Source organism: Sinocyclocheilus grahami, unplaced genomic scaffold, assembly GCF_001515645.1.
Source record: "Sinocyclocheilus grahami isolate Dianchi unplaced genomic scaffold, SAMN03320097.WGS_v1.1 scaffold1328.1, whole genome shotgun sequence".
In the NCBI taxonomy this organism is placed as follows: domain Eukaryota; kingdom Metazoa; phylum Chordata; class Actinopteri; order Cypriniformes; family Cyprinidae; genus Sinocyclocheilus; species Sinocyclocheilus grahami.
In genome coordinates this window covers 243,675-250,167 of record NW_015506507.1, presented here as the reverse complement: position 1 = coordinate 250,167, position 6,493 = coordinate 243,675, and the positions used below count along the sequence as shown (strand labels likewise).

Here is a 6,493-nt window from a genome sequence, read left to right as displayed (position 1 = left end):
TTGAAATCAATATATTAAACCAATGCTAGAGAATACAACTTAATTGTACAAACAACTTTGGATGAATATCAGAACAGCATATAAACAATTTAACCATATAAAGAGAATAGCAAGAATCTGTAACATGATGGAGACTGCTACAAAGGAACTACAAACATGGCACAAGAAACAGGAACCGAACAGGGCAAAATGCAAAGCAAAAGTCCATATGAAGCACAGCAGTAAAGTAAAGCACAAGAAATACAAAACATGGGAAATGTAACAAAGGATGCCATTTTGTGATCAAGCCTTGTATAACCACAGTTTAATTTTAAGTGTCATCGGAAGTAATGGCAGATGGTTTCTCGTTTGGTTGTTTACACCACTGAATAAATTGTATGGTCTGTTGCAGGGGGGGTTGTGGGTCTTTGGTGTTGTCCTACAGTGCAGTAGACTGTGTTGGGTCCATTCCCTCCCACTTCCTCTTGTGTCTGGGCTTCAACCTAATGAAATGCATAGAGAAAGTGTTTTTTTTTTGTTTGTTTGTTTTTTAATCCCACACTGTAAAAATATTTTTTCAGAGTTGTTAATAAAGGATTATTGGAGTACATTTGACAAGAAAATACTATTTCATTTTGTTCTACTTCATAATTTCATGTTTAATTTAGTGTGTTACTTGCCATTTCTTTTTAATTGCTTGTGAAATTGAGAAAGGAAATCAAGGGAGGCTATAAAAACACTGCACAGTTACACAGGCACATCAACAGTTTCACCCACAGATGTAACACACAACAAATGTTACATCTGTGTTAAATCCCGGGACATCATAAATGTGTCTCAATGCTTTCTACTACACTCTTTCTTTATTGGCATCTATAGTTTCATGAAGAATCTCTAACATCCACACAACCTTTCCATTGTGCTACAGGTTTTTTGAAGTGAAAAAAAAGGTTCTTTAGATACAATAAGTTGTCCTTCACACAGAGGGGAAAAATTGTTCTTCAATAGCATTGCTGTGAAAACCCCCTTTTGGAACCTTATTTTTAAGAGTATATGCAAAGTCAAATATTACCTCTAGTTAAGTTGAATGTGCTTATGGCTTTTGTTTAGATTATATGTTTATGCTTGCTATACAATTAAAGATAGCAAGCAGATATGTTTTGAATAGGTTAGGAACTACTGATTTGTGTAGATTGAAGCATCAAGACAAACAAATAACCAAATATTGCAGAAATGGATGTACACGATATATCCTCCCAAAATATTTTTGGTGTTTAACATGATTAAAAAGAACTAAATAGCATGAAAGAATATCAGTGATGTCTGTGAGCTTAATGATGAACAGTAATTTGAAGCTTACCTTAACTTGAGCATAGACTGAACTATCTTCTACTACCTCCTCCTGGGCACCTGTGAGATTTAGAATATACAGCAATATATCAACATCAAGATATATTCATTTATTCATCTTATATATTGGCTGTTAATTCCAAACTGCTCTAAAATAAGGTTCTGTGCTACGTTGTGGAACTTCTGCATCTCAGGGTTTTCTCATGTACAGCCAGTGTAGTGTAAACCTAATGAAGATCATGATTACATTAGTCTTGAGTAGTAATCCTTTGTATTGCATTTGTTCTTCCTTGCTTCTTTTGTGAATGTACTTGAATTATTGCTTGGCACCAGCTTCTGTCCTCATTGTAGTTATGTGCAAAACATTGTGACATTTAAACCTGAACAGGTTGTGTTGAGGTGAATATATGGAATCTAAAAATTAAGCTCTAAACTGGAAAAAACTAGAATGTACTGTAGTTTAAGATGAATAGTTGTTCTCAAAGATCTTTACTAGTTGGTTACTAACTTAGGATCTTTAATAAATCTGATCAGAGATATTCAGTAGAGACAAGAACAACTCATTGACTAAAAGAGAAAAAAATAGCATAAATCTATTTTCATCATTCTTTTTAATTACTTTACAAAAGCAGTAAAGTACTTGATTGATCAAATTGATGAACAGAGATCAGTTTTTCATAGAGAATCTATGTAAGGCAACATGAACATACCTTTTTTACACCTGCAGTACAGAAAGACTGAAAGACATATCAAAATGCACGCTGCCATCAAACCAACTACTGACCCCAGGAGAGATGAATCAGTCTGGACACTCATTGAGTTTTTCTCTGGAAAATTAGGCGTATATCATTAAGAACTACAGTTGACAGCTCAGTTCAGCAGTTAGACTAGATTTAGTAACCAAAAATGAGCCGTTTGATTTGAGAGATGTTGATTTATACTCTGAATGATTAAGTGTCTCTGTGTGTTTGGCCAGATACCTTTATTAAAGCAAAGCTGTGTAGTGCTTATTTGGTCTTCTTTCCAGCTGACAGGATTGCTATGGTTACAGATGATGGACTCTTCACTGCAGTCCAGGATGAGAGTGTTGATCTGTGATGTCACTTCCTCTTTAGAGCATCTGTTGTTCTGATAGCTAGAGTCAATCATGAGCTCATGAGCTCTGCATGTGAAGTTCACAGTACAGAAGTTACCACTGAACCAGTTTGAGTTCACAGTCAGGACAGGAGCCTCCACAGCATCTGAAACACACATTTTTTTATGTAACACAAAGACACATCTTTTGATGAACTATAAAAGGGGTAACCTTGTGTTTAAATTGCCAAATAATACATTCTCACACTATTGTAGCATATCATATCCAACAACTGTTATGGAATGTAGTACATCATGACTGCATGTGCATGACTTTGCACATAAACTGTATATATATATATATATATATATATATATATATATACATTTAACAATTGTATCTCCTTTTTAAATGCATAAACATTTTATTTGACTACTTATGCTTTATAACATTGCACAGAATAAAAGACTGAGCACAAATTAATCTTTTGACTTAAACACGGCAAACAAAATCAGACTCACCTATAACAGATACTCTGTATGTAACAATGTTGTTGTCTGATTCTGCAGTTGCTATTGCTGTGTAGAGTCCACTGTCTGTCTTCTGCATGTTCTTCAGAGTCAGAGAGAAGGTTTTATTATTGAAATCTACTCTGTCCTTGTAGGAAGAGTGGAGTTTTTCTTTTTTAGATTCATTTGTATATCTAACTATATTCTCTGATTTATAATTTTTCCAGTATAAATCATCAAACTCTGGTAGTTCTTGTGTCTGTATATCCAGTTGAACAGAAGCTCCCGTCTGCACAAACACAGAGATCTCAGCACTGAAACCTGAAGAGAGAGAAAGATGCCCATTTCGGAAAAATGTGCTGTGGGACTAGTGAATTCCAGATTCATATATACAGTCATGGCCAAAAGTTTTGGCAGTGACATACATTTTGTGTTTTGCAAAGTTTGCTGCTTCAGTATTTGTAGATATTTTTCCACATGTTTCTAGTATACTGAAAAACAATGATAAGCATATCATAAGTTTTAAAGGCTTTTATTGGCAAAAAATATAATGAGTCAATATTCAAAATCAGACTCACCTATAACAGATACTCTGTATGTAACAATGTTGTTGTCTGATTCTGCAGTTGCTATTGCTGTGTAGAGTCCACTGTCTGTCTTCTGCATGTTCTTCAGAGTCAGAGAGAAGGTTTTATTATTGAAATCTACTCTGTCCTTGTAGGAAGAGTGGAGTTTTTCTTTTTTAGATTCATTTGTATATCTAACTATATTCTCTGATTTATAATTTTTCCAGTATAAATCATCAAACTCTGGTAGTTCTTGTGTCTGTATATCCAGTTGAACAGAAGCTCCCGTCTGCACAAACACAGAGATCTCAGCACTGAAACCTGAAGAGAGAGAAAGATGCCCATTTCGGAAAAATGTGCTGTGGGACTAGTGAATTCCAGATTCATATATACAGTCATGGCCAAAAGTTTTGGCAGTGACATACATTTTGTGTTTTGCAAAGTTTGCTGCTTCAGTATTTGTAGATATTTTTCCACATGTTTCTAGTATACTGAAAAACAATGATAAGCATATCATAAGTTTTAAAGGCTTTTATTGGCAAAAAATATAATGAGTCAATATTTACAGTGTTGACCCTTGTTCTTCATAGCCTCTGCAATTCGCTCTGGCATGCTAGATATTAGATCCTGGGCCAAATCCTGACTGATGGCGATCCATTCTTGCCTTATTAGTTCTCGGAGTTGATCACAATTTGTGGGCTTCTGCTTGTCCACTCGCCTTTTGAGGACTAACCACAGGTTCTCTATATGGGATTGAGATCCGGGGAGTTGCCTGGTCAGTGGCCACGGATCCACAATTTCAATGTAATGATCTTTGAGCCACTTCTTTATCACTCTTGCTTTATGACATGGTGCTCCATCATGCTGGAATGATGGATGGTCCCACACATGGATGGTCTCAAGATGCTTCACTGTTGGCACAACACAGGACTCATGGTAGCGTTCACCTTTTCTTCTCCGAACAATCGATTTTCCAGATGTCCCAAACAGTCGGAAAGGGAGCTTCATCAGAGAAAAGAACTTTGCACCAGTCTTCTGCTGTCCAATTATCGTACTTCCTGCAGAATTTCAGTCTGTCCTTGATGTTTTTCTTGACGAGAAGTGGCTTCTTCGCTGCCTTCTTGACACCAGGCCGTTGTCCAAATGTCTTCACCACTGCTCTGACACCAACCTGCTCTCATTCCTGAGCAAGCGTTGCACTGGTGGTGACACGGTTCCGTAGCTGACTCCTCAGGAGGAGACGGTCCTAGGGCTTGTTGGACACTCTGGGACGTCCTGAAGACTTCTTCACTGCAGTCGAACCTCTCTCCTTGAACTTCTTGATGATCCGGTAAATGGTTCTTTCAGGTGCAATATTCTTTGTAGCAATTTCCTTACATGTGAGGCCATTTTGATGCAAAGTGATGATGGCTGCACGTGTTTCTTTGGAGGAAACCATTACTAACAAGAACACAATGATTGGAAGCGCTTCTTCCCTCCTTTTATAGCAATCAGTCTGCTCTTACAATCTAATTAGTATGATAGTGATTTTACCTGACTAGTACTCATTCACATTTTCACATGTGCTGCTGATATGATTAGTCAATGTTAGTTGGTCATTTTGTGTCAGGATAAAAAAAAAAGTGAAAAAAACATTTTATTTGACTACTTATGCTTTATAACATTGCACAGAATAAAAGACTGAGCACAAATTAATCTTTTGACTTAAACACGGCAAACAAAATCAGACTCACCTATAACAGATACTCTGTATGTAACAATGTTGTTGTCTGATTCTGCAGTTGCTATTGCTGTGTAGAGTCCACTGTCTGTCTTCTGCATGTTCTTCAGAGTCAGAGAGAAGGTTTTATTATTGAAATCTACTCTGTCCTTGTAGGAAGAGTGGAGTTTTTCTTTTTTAGATTCATTTGTATATCTAACTATATTCTCTGATTTATAATTTTTCCAGTATAAATCATCAAACTCTGGTAGTTCTTGTGTCTGTATATCCAGTTGAACAGAAGCTCCCGTCTGCACAAACACAGAGATCTCAGCACTGAAACCTGAAGAGAGAGAAAGATGCCCATTTCGGAAAAATGTGCTGTGGGACTAGTGAATTCCAGATTCATATATACAGTCATGGCCAAAAGTTTTGGCAGTGACATACATTTTGTGTTTTGCAAAGTTTGCTGCTTCAGTATTTGTAGATATTTTTCCACATGTTTCTAGTATACTGAAAAACAATGATAAGCATATCATAAGTTTTAAAGGCTTTTATTGGCAAAAAATATAATGAGTCAATATTTACAGTGTTGACCCTTGTTCTTCATAGCCTCTGCAATTCGCTCTGGCATGCTAGATATTAGATCCTGGGCCAAATCCTGACTGATGGCGATCCATTCTTGCCTTATTAGTTCTCGGAGTTGATCACAATTTGTGGGCTTCTGCTTGTCCACTCGCCTTTTGAGGACTAACCACAGGTTCTCTATATGGGATTGAGATCCGGGGAGTTGCCTGGTCAGTGGCCACGGATCCACAATTTCAATGTAATGATCTTTGAGCCACTTCTTTATCACTCTTGCTTGGTGCTCCAGTGCTCCATCATGCTGGAATGATGGATGGTCCCACACATGGATGGTCTCAAGATGCTTCACTGTTGGCACACTCATGGTATCATGGTAGCGTTCACCTTTTCTTCTCCGAACAATCGATTTTCCAGATGTCCCAAACAGTCGGAAAGGGAGCTTCATCAGAGAAAAGAACTTTGCACCAGTCTTCTGCTGTCCAATTATCGTACTTCCTGCAGAATTTCAGTCTGTCCTTGATGTTTTTCTTGACGAGAAGTGGCTTCTTCGCTGCCTTCTTGACACCAGGCCGTTGTCCAAATGTCTTCACCACTGCTCTGACACCAACCTGCTCTCATTCCTGAGCAAGCGTTGCACTGGTGGTGACACGGTTCCGTAGCTGACTCCTCAGGAGGAGACGGTCCTAGGGCTTGTTGGACACTCTGGGACGTTCTGAAGACTTCTTCACTG

The 6,493-nt window shown here is 37.7% G+C and overlaps 1 pseudogene; it reads right to left on the bottom strand.

The window, feature by feature from the left end:
- LOC107569263 (uncharacterized) overlaps positions 1 to 6,493 on the bottom strand; it is a 9,722-nt pseudogene continuing 3,229 nt past the window's right edge.